Genomic DNA, 18,672 nt, shown 5'->3' with positions numbered 1-18,672 from the left:
GGCGCTGATTTCGGGGGTGGGGGCTGAATCTAGGCAGAGTGGAGCTGCAGGGGCTCTTAGAAGGGGTGAAACAACAGCGAGGCCTCATCAACATGCAAATGGTCTTTTAAAGACCTGTGAAGTGCTCGGGTGCGGCTGCTTTTTTGCCCGGGAAGGTGTCTCATCCCGGGCTGCCACACACGACGGGGGGGGGGCTGAAGCCCTTTGAGTCCAATGGGTGTTGCGCGCCTGACAGCTATGCATACATCTTTCGGGTGCAGGGGATGTTTTTGTGGTGGGGGAGTCTGTGGGACTTGAGGTGAAGCGGTACCAGCTGCAAGTTTGAGGTTTCTCACTAGTTCGTGTAAATGACTGGAAAATTGCTCACGCTTTACTTTGAATATGTTGCCTGACTGACAGCACAAGATCGTTATCTGCTGCCGCTAAAATGACCTGGAAACAAAAGCTTGCTTTTTACAGTAACAAAGGGCTGATTTTGTCTCGAAGAACAACTTTTCACCTTTTAGTAAACACCTGCTGGTTTACATTTGTCACTTTGTCCTTTTCAGAACTCACACGAGTTATTGGCCCAAAAAGGCAGATTCCCTCTAATATGCCTGTACACCGCCCACACATGCCAAGAAGGCTTATCATATCTCTTGATATCCATCATTACACCAGCATTGGCTGTATTTGTGCCAGGGGCTCCACAATCCAATACGGAGAGTACCCACAGCATGCCAGGGGTGCCCAGCATTATGGCTGGGTAGACACAGCCATGCTAAGAACGCCAGATATATGGTAATAATGAACCCCTTTAACCCAGAGCTATCATTAAGCAAAGTATGTGCTACACCATGCTATAGATGCTGCTCACATTGGGGCAGATTTATGTGGGACTTGCGCCCCTTTTACGCCGCCGTTGCGTCACTTTTGTGACGCAGCGGCGGCGTAAACCCTGCGCCACGTTGCGCCCGATTTACATAGATGCGTCACGGTGTAAAGCCCTGCGCCACGTAAAACCTGCGTCAGGTTTCATGTGGGCGTTGTGACACAGAGGGGGGCGTTCCGTCGCAGGAACGCCCCTGAAAAGTGACTCAGTGAAATCTATAAGATTTCACTGAGTCACTTTCCCAATGCTGATGCATCAAAACCCTGCGCCTGCTTGAAGCAGGCTTAAGACTTGATGCACCATGTTAGAGATAGGGTAGGTTGGAACAGTGCTGGAGTTGCGTCGTGCTTGCGACATAACTTCAGCACTGCGCCAACCTTACGCTGGCAGATACGTCACGCATCTGCTTGTCCTTGCGCCACGATGCACCGCATTGTAAATGTGGCGCATCTGCGGTGGCGCAAGGGCAAACTTGCGTGACGCACTCCCCTGGCGTTTCCATGCTGATTTGCAGGGATGCGCCAGGGAACATAAATCTGCCCCATTATGTCCAGGATAGCCAGCATTATGCCACCGGTGCACACATCATTGCTTGCAATATTTCACAACAAACACCATCATAGTAGGTACAGCATTATTTTGGAAATATTGTTTTCTAATGGAAGAAACTGATGACAAAATGGCAAAGACAAATAGTATCATGTCAGGATTGATCTCCTTCCTGCCATGAATGCCTGCAAAATACTCAGGACGACTCCCATCGACCGAGGCCCACGAAAGTGCAATCAACGGGCAACATAATAGCAAAATGGCCCCAATATGGCGGAACAATGATCAGTATGATAATAATGGATAAGCCATACCAGTGATGATAATAATTTTCAAGAACACCCAGGGGCATATCTACAAGGACTTAACACCACTTTTTAAGACGTTGTGGTGGCATTAAGTCCATCGCCTTATTTGCAAGGCAGTGTTAAGCCACTTAACGTGGTTTAATGCCACCTTGTGAATAAGGCCCCCTTTCACGCTACACTTAGCTTGAAAGGAACAGGCAATGGGTGTTGGGGTGGACGTTCCTCCGCAACACCCAATGATTTTTACGCGCCAAAATTAAGACAAAAAAAACCTGGTCTTAACGTGGTGAAATGAGGAGAAATGTTAAATTTCTCCTCGTTGTTCCTGTTTCTACATGTGCTGCATTGTGCAGCACACACAGAAACAGAAAATTGCCATGAATGAGTGCTGTAACACGTAAACAATCATTAAAGAAAAGACGATTTGCAGATTCTATGTGTGCTGCACAATGCAGCACACAGAGCAGTTACAATTTGCCATTCTGGATTGTTTATATGCAGGAAGGGACTCCTTCCTGCACATAAACCACCATTCCCCCCAACGCGGGCAGCCTTGCACTATATTTCAAGGGTGCCTGTGTTGGCACTAGGCAGCTGAATTTAGCACCAGCCCTAGTGGAAATGCAGCGGTGTGCGGTATCATTGTAAATACTGCGCCTCCCTGCATTTTTAAATTGAAGCAGTGCAGTTTTAGCAGTTTTGGAGCTAACCAGCGCTCCGCCAGTTAATTGTATTTCATTCATCATGGTCAGGTCCCAGGTCATTCCAGGGACCTGCAATATTCCAGGAAGGGCAACCATTATGTAAGGGGTGGAGTCCATTAAGCCATGTGGGAGGAAAGGAACAATCAGGCTGCCTCTTGGTCTCTCCTGGATGGACCCTGGCTGCTTGTAATCAAGATGCTTCTGACTACATCTACATTTCTCCTGGGTGGACACTACAGAGCTTTTACCTTGACTGCTAATTACCAGTTCATGTTGTGGGCTGATCGTTTGTCACTCCTGAGTAGACTCTAGGAAGCAACGTTTGAGACCAGCCTGTCATAGGATCTAAGTCATTTGAAAAAGCTGAACATTAGTTCATCGCCCCTTTGCTTATGGCTGACCTCAATTGCCTCATTTTGTGTACATTCAATAAGGGCCTACATGTCCACCTATGAGCTTGGAGCCTTGGATGTAGATTACTACTTATTGCCCCTAGACAGACTCTCCCTCTCTTTGGTCTCTGTTTAATCAGCGGCACCATATTTAAGCACTTCTTCATCACTCTTACTGCATGTGATTCTACTTCATCAATCCACCCACTGTTTCCATCATGGAAAAATAATTCATCGCTAGAGAGGTTAGAAGCATCCTCATGTGGTTGTGCACATGTGCCTAGTGCATGCTGTGGATCATTCTCCTGTTGCTTCAGGGTAGAGTCAAATAACCTTTAACTCTGTCTGCCTGTGTTCACCAGTGGAGTCCTAAGGGCTGTTTCTGGGTTTTCCCTAAAGAGATTTACGATTCCTGGTCACTTTCTTGCTCTAGGATGATCATTTTCTTTGGCTGGCTGTATAAAGTAGATGCCTGCCACCACCCATCTATCGATGTGTGGTTATTAGCAAAGGCCTGTGCCATGACTGCTTCTATCAGGCGCAGACCATGGACTCCAACTCGGTTGCTCCTGGGTATATTTTGCAGAGGCCCTCTAATCAGACACAACATTAAAGTAATTTAAAGTGCATGCATCCTAGTTCTCATTACTTCCCCATCATCACATGCCTAGACCCAATGTCCCATGACAAGATAGGAAAGCCCTGTGGTTACTCCATACATGAGTGGCTTTCTGAAAGTCCTTTCCTCTTCCTCATGTGTTTTGCAAGGTAAAGAAATCCATTGCTTAGGGACAATGTAGGCAAAGGACCGTCCGCCACTTCTCGACAGATGTATCCTAGGGATTACCAATTCACATGAGGCAGTAGAACGCAGAGTCTTGTTGGGGGTTTTAGGTCAAATCAGGTGTTGTAGCAGCCGAGGGCCCTTATTTTACAAAGCTCGGTGGGCCATACTAAAGGACTTTGAACTGTATTCTCAATCTGACAGGTAGCCATTGCAATGAAGCCAATGAGCCAGACACAGAGTTGTACTTAGGAATAGTTAACAAAAGGCATGGCCACTGCTTTTGTACAACTTGAAGCCTTTTCACTACATTATAGGGACTTCCAGGATACAGGGAATTGCCATAGTCCCAGCGGAACAAAACCATGAGCCTACATGAGGGCTCTCTCCGCAACAAAACTAGGACATGGACTATGAGCCTACATGAGGGCTCTCTCCGCAACAAAACTAGGACCTGGCCTATGAGCCTACATGAGGGCTCTCTCCGCAACAAAACCAGAGCCTGGACCATGAACCTACATGAGGGCTCTCTCCGCAACAAAACTAGGACCTGGACTATGAGCCTACATGAGGGCTCTCTCCGCAACAAAACTAGGGCCTGGCCTATGAGCCTACATGAGGGCTCTCTCCGCAACAAAACTAGGGCCTGGCCTATGAGCCTACATGAGGGCTCTCTCCGCAACAAAACCAGAGTCTGGCCTATGAGCCTACATTAGGGCTCTCTCCGCAACAAAACCAGAGCCTGGACCATGAACCTACATGAGGGCTCTCTACGCAACAAAACTAGGGCCTGGCCTATGAGCCTACATGAGGGCTCTCTCCACAACAAAACCAGAGCCTGGCCTATGGGCCTACATGAGGGCTCTCTCCGCAACAAAACTAGGGCCTGGCCCATGAGTCTACGTAAGGGCAATGGTAAAAACTCCAGGATTTTTCCAAGCATTCTGTCAAAACAACTAGCAGATAGCTTTTCCTAAAAACTCAATGTGGGATTGTGAAAACAGTAAAACCCCTACGGAAACAAATCTACTTTTAAGGTCTGGCTTGACACTACAACTGTCTTAAGCCAAATTGTTTATAATATTCAGAAAGTGAACTATGGGTCAGCCCCTTTTAATCATTTCAATCATCAACATTTTCGTGTGGGAAACCATCAGCCATCGCTTTGATAGAATGTCACTCACATCTTGGATCAGCCCACAGGAGTATACGTGCCTTCCCGCCATGGTCTAGGCTGTTTGGGGTATCATTTTGCCTACTATGAATCGCTGACATTGCAATGTGTGAGGGGATGTATTACATTTGAAAAGCGCACTCCATCTTCCCATCAAATTATTTATCTTCTTTATGCTTTCTATAAACAATGTGCTTGTTTTTTAGGTCTCGCCTAGCAGCACGCATGCGCTGCCCAGGCAAAAAGACCTTTTGCAATCGATTCTGTTTTTCAGTCAAAAACGTGCACGCATTGTTTTGCATGCAACGCGTGCACGTTTGGTGATTTCCTTGCGGGAGCGAACTTTAACATATGGTTCCTGCTCGCTCCCGCAAGGGAAACAGCCGGAGGCCTCCTCCTCTCTCCCCTCCCCCTGATGCCTCTTTCAGCGCGAGACGCGCGCTGGTTCTTTTTTGGATCCGTTTCACAGGGAAGCAACTAAATGAAAGAAGGAAAGAGATGTTGTGAACCGTTTCTTCAAGTCACGGTTTTCAGTAAGTGAGGAGCGAGGGGCGCGATGGTTGTTCCTTTGTGGTTGCTAGGATGAAGCACAGTAGGGCACCCATCGACGTGAATCAGTCCTCCGTGTTTCTTTAATTGTATTTGCATATCTATGCTCAAGTAGGTCATTCGTTCGCGGCCGTGCTTGTTATGAACTGTCTTGAGGAGCTCTTTGTTCCTACGCATGATGCTGTTTTATTTCCTTATTAAAATACTTAAAGCTGCTGGAATAAATCCTCCCAGTGTCGGCGGAGATGCACAAGGGACCCATTGTCAGTTCCAGCACACCAAATATAAATAGGAGAATAGAAAAAGTCTGCCCATCTGTGGTCACACAGGCCGGCTTCAAGCAGCAGCGGTGTTGCGGGCCTTTCTTGCTTTCTGGAGTCGAGGAATAATGTGTCGCCAGCCGGGGTTCAAATTATCGCTTCCATCGCAGTGAGCTAAATGTACTTCATTGCTTTTGAAAAATGAATGCAGTGAAATTGGAAAAAGTGGTAGGACGAGCCACCTTGGATTAACTGCACCACGTAGCCGCGTCAGCGGTGTGTGACACATATTTACAGCTATGATCACCCGTGCCGTCGACGAGAGGGACTTTAAAAATGATTGTTCCACAGTCGACAGCAAGCTGTGAATCATGCTTTTAAGTGAATATAAATTCTCATGGTGAAACACATTAGCTAGGATTTTACGGTCTAGGTTTTGTCAGAATAGCTACCTAACAGGCCTATTGCCAACAATATAAATTGTGTGGGCTTTTGTTCCGACCTTTTCAACCTTTTTTCTTTCTTTGTCCAGTCTCTTTCAGGCATTGACTTGAAACTTTGTCTATCACGACTTGTGTCAGCGCCGTGGTGTATAATTTTCTCACCTAATCTTAATGGCTGCTGCAGTGTATCCGTCCACCTCCACTTAAGTCTTTGCATTGAAGTTCATGCAGCACTACTTTATAATCTTATTTATCTCTGTTTACACCTGCTGGCTCACTTCCGTATCTTTCTTGGATGCAATAGCATTAGCTCATTAAACCCAACCCTACTGGCTTTGCCAGTGCTTAATTGTAGATCTGGCATTGTATGTTTTTAAAAAATGTTTTTATTAAGCGTTTCGGTTGCAAACTTAAGACAGTCTCCAAGTAGCATTTGATATATAATACAGAGTAATTAAGTGCCGGTTGCAGATACATTATAGGCAGATCACTGCACTCATACAATGTATTGTATTGTAATTGTGATTGCATTTATATAGCGCTTACTACCCCTGACCCAGCGGCGAAGCGATTTTTCTGCGAGTACCACGCTACTCCGGAACCCAAAAGGGAATGTGAATAATGCTGTGAATTAACCATATGAAAGTTACAAGAATAATAACAAGCATTGGCATAGCCAATAGGTCTCGCCTTTGGGACCTTATAAGTGTTTAGCCATGCAACAGTTGATGTTGTTGCACCAAGGATATTGTGTTGGATAACTAAACACTTATAAGGTCACAAAGGCGAGACCTATTGGCTATGCCAATGCTTGTTTTCCCTGTTTTCCAGCTGAAGACTTTTTATGCTTTTGTTAGGACTCAGTATAATTCCTGGCCTGATGATGGCTGCCAGGGTTGTGTCCTGATGAGATGCTAATGAGGTCTGTTGAGTACCCTTTTTGATTACCTGAGGAAAGATTGGTTCCTATATTGGAAAAAGAATGGTTGCACCGGGTAAAGTGCCGTTTTACAATAACATGGAAATGACGCAGCTCTGGACTTACATTTATATAATATGACACACAATGTGAATTGATTATAATCTTTTTTATTTTTTGAAAAATATAATTTTTTCTTTTATGTTAATCTTTTTATAATTTTATCTCCCTTTTCTCATCTATAAACGATTAAATATTTGTGCAAATTCAATTCAAACATAATCTTTTTCAATACATAGATAAATTGACATTACCATTTGTGTTACACTAATTTGATCACAATACAATGTGGAGACAACAATTCTGGCAACACATTATATTTTTCACATATGTTGTAATCAGACCACAGTTTACAATAAAATCGAACTAATATAAATAAAACACTAGCAGTGATTTGAGGAATACCACCAACGCGTTTCGGCAAATGCCTTCTTCAGGATTTTCTTTTACCAGTGAGTACTTTTGCTAAAAGTAGATATTTCTTTAATGTTTCCACTGTTATTCAGGATATATGAATGAGTCCAACGTATTTATTTATTTTTGATTGCTTTATGTGCCATCTGTTGAATTATCTTATCTAATGGTAGATATCACCGACATGTAGTATCTATATGTATATTTTTCCTCGCTTGCACAGGACCATATTGCTTATACCGTGATTGTTTATTGCAGTATCCCCCAAATGTGTCAATCCGTTTGGCAAAGATTGTAGAGTCCTAAAATTTCATATGTAGCCGTTTACTTTTCTTTTTCTGGTATTTGCTTATTTATTTTTAATCCGCATATTCTTTTACCATGAATCTGATTTTTTATTTCAAGGCCACTTGAGTGCGGCGTTCCTTTCAGGTACCTGCAACCTCCTTTTTTGCAAAACAAACTAGATTGGTTCCTCCCATTGGATTTAGTGACACCTCATGAAGAACTGTTCACCTGAAAGCTGTCAAGTGTCTTCTTAAGAGGGTCCTAGTTAGGAGGTAAACACAAAAATGGTAAGAAAACCCCTCCTTGTCAATCTTGTGGGTCTTGATTGAAGGCTAATATTAATACTGAAGTGAATAGCAAAGCGCCAGACTCTGCCTGACATCAGGAAGGACAAAAAGAGATAAACAAGGATATCCAGAAACAGAATCCAACAGAATTTCCCACTACATTAAGCGAAACCCCGGGACAAAAATAGTAGCGAAGGGTAAGGGACACAAATAACAACACAGGAGTGAATTCGTTGCAATGCGTTTTTTTAATTTGAAGTACTTCTGTATATATGCTTCAAATAGGAGCTGACATCACATCTTAGATTGTGAACCTCAAACAACGTCCTATGGAAAAAAACATTATCGGAAAGATTACAAGTCTGGTCAATGCCAATTTCCTGAAAGTCGTGGCCTTTGTTCAGTAAAAAGAGAAGCAACCCAGGTTTGACTTCCTTCATTCCACACTGAATTCCATAATCCTTCTGCTGCCATGTATGTCTGGCATTCAAGACATCTGATATTTGATTGGTAAATGAAGAAGCCCAGGTTTGATATCCTTTGTGCTTTCTCTCGTCCCAGTGCCACTCTGTATGCTTGACGAACACAAAATACAGGTGAATACGAGCATTAAGGTGCCAGACTGGTAGGGGCAGTGCAGATTCTCAGCCATGCCTAGGGGCAGGAAGGCACCTCTAATAAACCAGCACTGGAAAAGCCAATTGATCAGGTTTTAATGTGTTACACATTGCCAAAAGACACATGTAGAAATGACCACAGACTAGTTTCCTCTTACTGTTCCTCCTATGGGTGGGTATGCCCAGACGTTGGTCCCGTGCTCACTTTGCCACTAGATTCAAGCTAGTCTGGCTGATGAAGTGTGTTATCCTGGAAACTGGTCCCAGGATGCTTGTTTCCAGTTCAGGGAAGACCTGGCTTGGCAGTTCAGGCTGGACTGTTCCCATGAGGCACAGGGTCAACCCAGATCTGTGACTGGGTGTGAGTGTCTGAAAAGTTTCAGCACTCTGTCCATCATCTCCTTGTGTTTGCTTTATTCGCCCTTAGTTGGCAGGGTATGCCCTTGCTCACTTTGCCACTGGATTCAAGCTAGCCTGGCTGATGAGGGCTGTTAGCCCGAAAGTGGTCCCAGTATGCTTGTTTCTGGTCCAGGGAAGACATGGCTTGGCAGTTCGGGCTGGACTGTTCCCATGAGGCAGAGGGTCAAGACTGATTTACATATAGCTGTGTCTAAACTGGGGTGACGAAGTGAGCTAAAGAACGATGATGGATTCAACCCAGATCTGTGACAGGGGGTGAGTGTCTGAAAAGTTTTTGCACTCCGTCCATCATCTCCTTGTGTTTGTCTCCTATGGCTGTGCTGTGGTAAATATTCTTTGTTACCTAATACTGAATTTCATACGGAATCTTAAGTAAAGTAAAATAGCTCAAAATAACAAGAGGCAGAATCCGTGGTATAAGAGGTTTTCTAAATGGGCTTTATTCCATCAAAAATGGCCGACTCGAGTCGCGGCCTTCAGGTTCCGTCACCACGAGGGTTCAGGAAGTGAAGTACAATACTTTATTGACAGACATGTATTTTTATAATAAGTACATTACAATGAAACGAATGTAGAAGGCGTAACATTTGATAAGAAAAGTGACATAACAGGTACGTAATCGAAACTAGGCGTAATAAGGAGCGAAAAGAAACATGATTGGCTCTGGTTATCTTACATAGGTGGATCTATACGATAATACTTAACATAGATGCGTGCGCAGCAGTATGACGTGTGATTGACGTGCAACTAGGGGGTGAAGGGGACTTGACGTTTAGCTTTACATGTGGAGACGAGAAGTCTGGGGGGTCAAGTCAACCTAATCCCAAATCATATCTAACATCCTATGTTTAGAGAACTATGTTATCCACAAGAAGAGACTCTCGGACAGAATCTATTCTATACTGACTGTGTGCGTGTACAAGCGTCTAAGTGTCTATATGAGATGCGAGGGGCAGAAAATTCTCCATGGCAGCAGGGCTATGAATCACTTGCAGGAGGACGGAAAGGCTGAGTCCTTTGCTTGGTAGCTAAAGGAAATGTTTACCTAAATCACTGGACAGGAATGCATCGGCTGAGGAGCAAAGTAGATAATTCGAAGGTGAAATACAGCTTCTTGGCAGGCAGGCGAAAACTGGCCGAGGCAGGCACCGTTAGCTGCACAGGGAGTAGGACAAAGTTCATGGATACAGATGCGAGCTCAAGCTGAAGCTGTCAGAGACAGAGAGCAGGGAAGGCTTTGAGGACAGAATCGGGCCTACTTGCCTGAACTGTAAAAATAGAGTAACTTAGCCATATAAAGTCGGTGGCCTTTCATACTTAGGAATCGAATATCCAGCCCATCGATGGCGGATCTGACAGAGAACATGTTGACGGTGGACGCACATATGTTTGCGTTTTGGAAACTGGAACTGGAGAGAACATACATGTCCTTGTGACATGCACATAGAACCGTTGGGGTCCAAGATAGGGGACATAACTGATTAGGAAAATCCACATTTCCACATTCCCTCCTTGTCCCCTACTTGCCCTTCAAGAGATATCAATCTTCATCATTCCATCGATTTGCTCATGGAGCATCATTTCTTCTTCCTTCTTCTTCCGGCATTTTGAACGAGAATTTTGATATGGAACGCATGATGTGGCACACAGACCACAAATCGCTGGTCCACATTGCAGGCATAAACAACAACTGAAGAGCATAAGAAGGCCAATACCTAGGAAGGATAGAACTCTCCATCCCCAGGCTGATATCACACTCCAAAACCACCCGGACCACGTCCAAGTGCCTGGATTTTCGTGTATCTGGCTTACAATCTTATGAAGGCGTGTTATAGCTTTATATACAGATGGCGAATTTTCTGGTATGAATATGCAGCAGCTGGATCCGATGACCCTGCAAGCTCCGCCCCTATCGGCCAGGATGACGTCAAGGACAAGACGATTCTGGAGAACAACAATTCTCATCACTGATTGTTCCTCTGTCAGATTGCCTAGGGCGGCTATAGTCTCGTTTACTACAGCTTCGAGAGTCTTGGTGAGTCTGCGTATCAGCTTACTATTTGATACGGTACCTATATAGGGAAAAATACCTTTATTGAAATCTACATACTTGTCCCATGCCGTCTCAGTATAATCGACAACTGGGAGATCTCTACGCTCTCTTTTGTGTACTAAATGAACATTTCGATAATAATCAGGGGGAGCTAGGAAAACAGGTGGCAGAAGGAATGCTATGTAACAGGTACCATCCCAATCTAGAGGCAGAAGCATATATGCCGTCTGACCACATATAAAGTAAGAATGGCGAGAAGCTCTAAATGACGATTTACCTTGATCACTATATTCTATTGTAGTAACGCATTGGCTATGGCCCATATGTATGGAACCAACTTTTCTCACACATAATTCACCCTTAACTGGAAATACTGACATAGTGGGCAGAATTAGTTCAACTTCGGATTTGACATTCAAAATCATAAGATTAGGTGTAAAATTACCTAATTTATACACTTCATTTTCTAGATCAGTTCCTGTTCTACTGGGTCGACCCTCCTTATTAGGGTGACAGATTTTGAATAAAACTAGATTCAGATTTCCCCATATCCAATGTTGCTGATAAACTGCTGTGTCTGGGTCTATGGAATTTAATAAACTAAACCATGCTCCACAGGAGCCATTGTGTGTGAACGGATGTGGAAAGAAAGGCAGAACTCCTTTGTTATTCTGATAGGGAGGGAGTCGGCCACACACCCAACAATTGGTGGCATTACTGGTCTGATGGGAATGATGTAACATGCTAATGAAGGTGTTATTGCGCAGCGCAAGTCTATAAGACAATTCATGCGGAGGTAAGTCACTAAAAGAATGTTCAGCAGCAACATTATAAACATGTCTAGAAATAGGGTAATATATGTGCAACAACATACTTGTAATAATTATCAAAAGACTTAATAAAAACAAAATTAATAATGTCACTATGCAGTGGCTACGCAGTGATTTACAATACGCCTGTCGTTTCAACATTTTTCCGGTATTTCCTCTACTTAGGTCCAGGGGATACATGTCAGAGACAATTCAACCGCTTCACCTTGGAGAGGACTTAAACAATCAAATTGCTCGACGTCCTAGGCCTTAACTTAACTTTGTAAAGTTCGCTTTCAGTTTTTTCCACCAAAGGAAGTTTTGAATCAGTCTGTGAGGGAGTGCAGGGCACAGTGTCTATATCTGAAGGTAGTCCATGAAATTTTTTTATGTGACTTGAATGAATCCAACCTTTGCGTCCCTCGATCTTCACGGCTGTTCTTGTGGTCAACAGGACCAACTTGGGTGCTTTCCACCTGGGCTCCAGTTGATTTTTCCTGTCGAAATTTCTCACAAAGACAAGATTACCCGGAACAACGTCATGGGGTTTCGCCTCAGTGTTGTCGGGAAAAGCTGCAGCTACCTGTGAACGAGAAGATTGTAGTGCAGACATCAAGGAAGCCAAGTAATCTGTCAGCATATTACAGTCAATATCAGTTATTTTGCGTGGTATAGGCGTCCCCCACATATTCGGCGGTCTACCGAAGATCACCTCATACGGGGATAGCCCTGTTCTAGAGTGTGCTACCATTCTCATGTAAAAGAGTGCAACTGGTAATGCTACTATCCAGTCGATACCTTTCTCTCTACATATTTTGGACAGTCTGATTTTCAGTGTCTGGTTATGTCTTTCTACGAGACCTGCTGCCTCGGGATGTCGGACACAGTGGAATTTCCACTGATAACCTAACAGAAGTGAAACGTGTTTCATTAATTCGGATGAGAACGGCTGGCCGTTATCTGAGTAGACAACACGTGGTAAACCGTATCGTGGGAAGAATTCTCGAACCAACTGTTTGGCAGTAGTCGGGGCAGTGTAATCTGAAACCGGGTACGCCTCTGTCCAACGGGACAGAGCGCAAACAACTACGAGAACATATTTGAATCCTCGACATCGTTCCATCTGGATATAATCCATCTGTAGGACTTCAAAAGGGTGATCAGGAGGCTGAAATCCACCCTGTTCTACGGGAACACTTTTTCCTGGGTTGAACTGGCAGCAGATCATACAGGTACGGACCTTTTGTTTGGCTGCTGCTCGTAAATGCTTATTAAACCAAATGTGTTGAATGCTGTCTAGCATAGCTTTCTCTCCTAGATGTGCTGGACTATGTATAGTGTTAATTATGGCTTGGACCATTGAATCAGGAAGGAACCATACAGACTTTTCCTTCATCATCCATCCTTGGTCCGTTTGGATCCCTCCTAATTCAGTCCATTTCTTTATTTCGTCTGGTGTAGCATGTGTCTGTATGTCAATTACGTCAAGAGTAGGATCTTTAACTGTCATACAATGTGTCGGTGTCGGGACTATTGTCTTTGTCATATCGGGGGTTTGAGTTTGAGCAGTCAGTTTAGCTGTTCTGTCGGCTAGATCATTGCCTTGGGAAATGGTATCAGTAACTTTTGTATGGGCTTTACATTTCATAATTGATATTGCAGTGGGTAGATGTATTGCATCTAATAATGCATGAATGAGGGGTCCGTGCTGAATGTGGGCACCGTGAGAAGTTAAATAACCTCTCTCTCGCCACAGCACGCCGAAGTCATGTACAACTCCGAATGCATAACGTGAATCAGTGTATATGTTGACTTTTTTATCCGTGGCTTGAATACAGGCTTGTGTCAGAGCGATGAGCTCTGCGGCTTGAGCTGACAAAGTATTTATACGATTAGTTTCAACAACTTCAGTATCGGTTGTGACTGCATAAGCGGCTACTAACTCTCCTGTACTTGTTCTCATGCATGAACCATCGACATAAAATGTCAAGTCTGGTTCTGACAATGGAACATCGGTCAAGTCTTGTCTGGGTTTTGTCGTTACAGTAATGACTTCAATACAGTCATGGGCTAGTGGGTCTGTTCCGATTACTGGCAAAAGTGTGGCAGGATTCAATGTATTACAGCGTCTTATTTCTATATGCGGCTGAAACAGTGTCAGTTCATACCCTGTAAGTCGTGCTACGGTCAAGTGTTGTGTTTGTGTTCTATTTACAAGAACCTCTACTGCGTGTGGTACTTGAACTGTTAATGGATGTCCTAATACTATGGCATCGCTTTGTCTGATTGCTAAAGCTGTCGCTGCTACTGATTTTAGGCATGCAGGCAAAGCCTGAGCTACTGGATCTAATGTACTAGAAAAATAAGCACATGGTTTGTGTGCTCCTGCTTGTTCCTGTGTGAGTACTGACAAAGCAGTACCTTCGCGTTCTGTAACAAAGAGTGTAAACTGTTTTCTGTAACATGGCGTTGCTAAAACTGGTGCTTGACATAAAGCTTTCTTTAGGCTTTCAAAAGCTTGTGTATGTTCCTGAGTCCAAGGGAGAACAGTCGATGTGGCTGCCTCCTGGGTTGTCAACTGAATGAGTGGTTTTGCTAGGAATACGGTCGGGTGTGAGCTGCCTTCCCTCCTTGTCCAGCGAGTGTCCAAGATAAACAACTCGCTGGACACAGAATTGCAGCTTAGAAGGGGAAACCTTGTGTCCTTTTTCGGCTAGAAATTGTAAAACTGTCAGTGACGCTTTTTCACATTCAGCTTCGCTTCTTGCGGTGATCAGCAGATCATCGACGTATTGAAACAGAGCCGTGTTGACTGGCATGTGGATACTGTCAAGTTCTCGTTTCAATGCTTGGCTATAGATGCTGGGGCTTTCTGTAAATCCTTGAGGTGCGCGTGAGAATTTAAAGCTACGTCCATTTAAACTAAATCCGAACAAATATTGGCTTTCCGGATCTATTGGGACACTGAAGAAGGCATTCTTGAGATCGATTACAGTAAAGAATGTCGCTTCGGAATCAATAGCTGTCAGTAATGACGAGATATCTGGGACCACAGGGAATTGTGGCACAATGCATTTGTTTAATTCGCGCAGGTCAATAACCAATCGATATACTGGCGGGGCCTTCGGATCTGTTCGTTTAAGAATCGGTATTATCGGTGAATTACATATATTGGAGTCTGTTTCCACAACTACTCCTTGGGCAATGAGCTCGTCAATGATTTGTAGTAAAGCCACTACAGCATCTGGTGGTAACTTGTATTGTCGCATTCGTGGTAGCACCACTCCTGCCTTTAGCGTGACTCGATATGGTGTAATATTCATGCAACCAACATCAGTAGGGCCTTGTGCCCATAGACGTGTAGGTAAAGTCTGTAATCGGGGATCCATGTCTCTAGATACATAGTGACCTTTAAAATCACGTAAAAACAATCTTACTCCTTCCGGAGAACAACATATTATAGCTCCTAGGGCTTTTAACGTTTTTATTCCTAATAGGTTTTCTGGACATGATTTAGTAAGCAATAAATCTGTAGTTCGGGTCAGAGGTCCTATCGTGAGTGGCAGAGGCTGTGACACTTCATTAACAATAGGTTTGCCTGAAAAACCAAGGGAAATATTTTGAGAGCCTGAGAGGGGTGCCCCTGGAACTTCACTACGTTTTATAGTTGTTCGACTTGCCCCTGTATCGAGTAAGAATTTTCTATCCTGACCTAATAATTCACTATGTACATAAGGTCCTTCTTGATCTACAGGAATCTCGATAAGCGGTAAGTCAACTTCCCTCTCTAGGCTGGTTCATGCGTAACGCTGATACTCAGGATATTCATACTGTGCAGTCTGATACATTTGTCGTGTTGCGGTTTGTGTGGCAGTAGCAGGCAACGGTGGTGCAGCTGGCACAAACTGTATTGGCTGTTGTGCGGCTGGCATGGCCTGGGAATGCGGCATAGCTCCTTGTTCATTCTGATCTTGTCTATGTGGCCGTGATCTTTCTTGTGTTTTACCTATGGCGATATTATGTTTTAGAACTGGACAATCGTGTACGTAATGACCTGGCTTTTTGCAATAATTGCATGTTCCTTTTACCGGTCCTGCTGAATCGGACTGTGTCGTACCCTTTCTATGTCCTTCAGCCGGTACTGTCTGAGACACTAGCATTTTCATTTTTGTATCTTTCATGCGTCTTTGTTCGTGTTCTTGTTCATCTCTAATTCTATTGTGATGATACTGTAACATTTGTAGCATTTGCGACGGAGTGTTACTTTGCCAGGTACTCTCGAATTTCAATATTCTATTCTTTACTGGAGGTAAAGCATTTTCTACTAATTTTGTCACAAATAAATGTGGATACGACTCACTACTTGTTTTTATACCACTATTTATTCCAAAACATTTTTCAAATCGGGCATAATAGTCACTTGTGTCTTCATCGTGCTTTTGTTTACAGGCCGTGATTGCACCCCAATCTTCCTTTTTCGTAGTTAATAAACGTGGCAGTACTTGTACTAGTAGACCTGGTAATGCTTTGACTTTATCCCCGAGCCCTGAACCAGCAGCTCGGGCCTTTTCTTCCGTTTCTAATGCTGTCCAATCTATCTTTTGGTCTCCCACTTCCCACTCTTTTTCTTTCAGTTTTTCATAAATGCCAGCAGGTAAGAGCACCTTTAATATCGTCATAATATCAGGATAGGTATACTCTCCCATCAGCAACATGTCCTTAATTTCTCGGTGGAAACCCGCTGGGTCTTTGTCATGACTTGGTACTACTTTCTTCATTTCTAACAATTCAATTTTTGATATGGGTGTGTATACAAACACACGGTGAAACTCGTTGTCTTCGCCTTTTATTGGGTGCACTTCTCGTAAGGGATTTTGTCTATCCATATAATACGGCATTCCTTCTCTGCGGGGCAGCGAGAAAGAATCCGGACTTACAAAAAGGACATACTGTTTACGTGACACTAATATTTCTTTAATTAACTTGTTACCAGAACCTCTCCATCTGTTCGTGAGTAGTTCCGTTAATATATCAGGTAAAGGACCAGGGTCAGCATGTTGGCTCTTATATAGTATAAGAAGCTGCTGAATCATATAGATTCCAGCTAAACGTTGTTCATCTGTACTAAGGTTAAAAAACGTGTGTGCTACGGTCTCATCACCGTATTTTTCAGGACTGTCAATCCAGTGAACAGCTGATCTGGCTAATTCTTGCTCATCCATGGAATCGAGGAGGTGGTAACCCCTTCGTTCTCGTAGTATTTTATCTGCGGCTTGAAACGAATGTTCAGGAGACTTCAGATTTATTACAGGCGTCGGATACGTTCTGCTATTATTTGGACATACAGAGTGTATGGGATCAGAAAAACATCTAGTATTTTCACAGGATCTTCCTCTGCCTACATATGCTATGGTTTCTGACTGTCTTGCGGAATTCCCTGATTCGGACACTTCATCTTGCTCGAACTCGTCTGTTCCCAATCTCTCTTCATGAATACGCTCTATTTCTTTACGGATTTTTCGGCACATGGCTATTATACAATTTTTCTTATCGTGTCTCCCTTCTGATATATTCTGGCTCCATCTTGTAAGAGTAAGCATTGTATTCGGGTCTACCCCCGGTCGGTCTTGATTTCTGATCACACAGTTTATGAGGAAACGTAGCAGTTCCCCCTGTATCTCTACTTTCTGGAATTCCATAGCTCTGTTAATACATCCTGGATCTCGTCCTGTTTGAACAAAATGATATATGTTATCTAGATGCGTAGTCATTCCTGGTAACCTCGCTAAATACTCTGCGGCTCGCCTGATACGTAATGATGCCAGGACCATTTCATCCTCTTTACCAACCACCGGGTCATATCTACAATTTACAAGGAGTTCTTTAAGCGTACGTTCACTTACGAACTTGGGTGTACGTGAATGTGCTGATTCTTGAAAAACAAGTTTATTTATTCTGGGCGGTGTAAAGGTACTGCTAGCACCTCCCGTGGCCCCATCTGGGGCGTCGGGTGTGAATGGGTTCGTCGAACGTGACACAGCAACTATGGGCGTCGATACCACTGTAGAATCGATTGCGGAGACAGATGCGGAAACAGATGTGCTTGCCGAAGCTTGCGTCGGGACTTGCTGTTGCACGGGGACAGATACCTGATCCTGACGTTGAACCCCTCCGCCAGACGGTCTATGTGGTGTGGGGTTAGCATACTTGGGAGCTGCGTCGTCTAGATATGAGGAAAGAAAAACATCTTCTGCGGTTCTGGGATGCCCTTTTGGATGTACCCTAATTGGAAATAATGGGGGTGGCAAGTCTTTTGGCGTCTCTGGAACAGCCTTAGGTAGTCCTTCGGCTAGGAGGGGGTACATACCACTCATAAGAGCGTTTCTTTGTCTATCTACTTGTTCTGATTTCACTCGGATACCTTCCTCGATTAATAGATTTTCTTGAACTTTTATTGAACTTTCTTTACTCCTCTCTTCCTGTCTACGTGCTTTTTCTGTACGTCTATGAGATTCTTTACGCCATAATTCAACGGCGTCTTTCTGTGACTGTCTGACCTTTCTTTTCCATAACTCTTCTTCCACTTTCATGATGCACTCTGTATCCCAGGTTCCCGCTGCGGGCCACCTTTGACTTTCCGGCAATCCCTTGGTATAATCTACCCATAGATCAAGAAACAATATGGCATCTAAGCCATGCTTATGGTACATAAAATGCCCTGGGGTGTCCCTAGGAGGAATAGGAACTGCTTCTTCGAGCACCCCTTTTCTG

General features: G+C 43.9%; 1 protein-coding gene across 2 annotated transcripts in view; it reads left to right on the top strand.

The window, feature by feature from the left end:
- The window catches only part of LOC146809060 (B-cell receptor CD22-like), a 500,036-nt gene that overhangs the window by 8,379 nt on the left and 472,985 nt on the right, over positions 1 to 18,672 (top strand). The gene's annotated exons all lie outside the window — the stretch shown is intronic.

This window comes from Triturus cristatus, chromosome 7 (assembly GCF_964204655.1).
Source record: "Triturus cristatus chromosome 7, aTriCri1.1, whole genome shotgun sequence".
Lineage (NCBI taxonomy): Eukaryota > Metazoa > Chordata > Amphibia > Caudata > Salamandridae > Triturus > Triturus cristatus.
The sequence above is the reverse complement of the archived record's forward strand: the minus strand, read 5'-3'. Positions and strand labels throughout refer to the sequence as shown.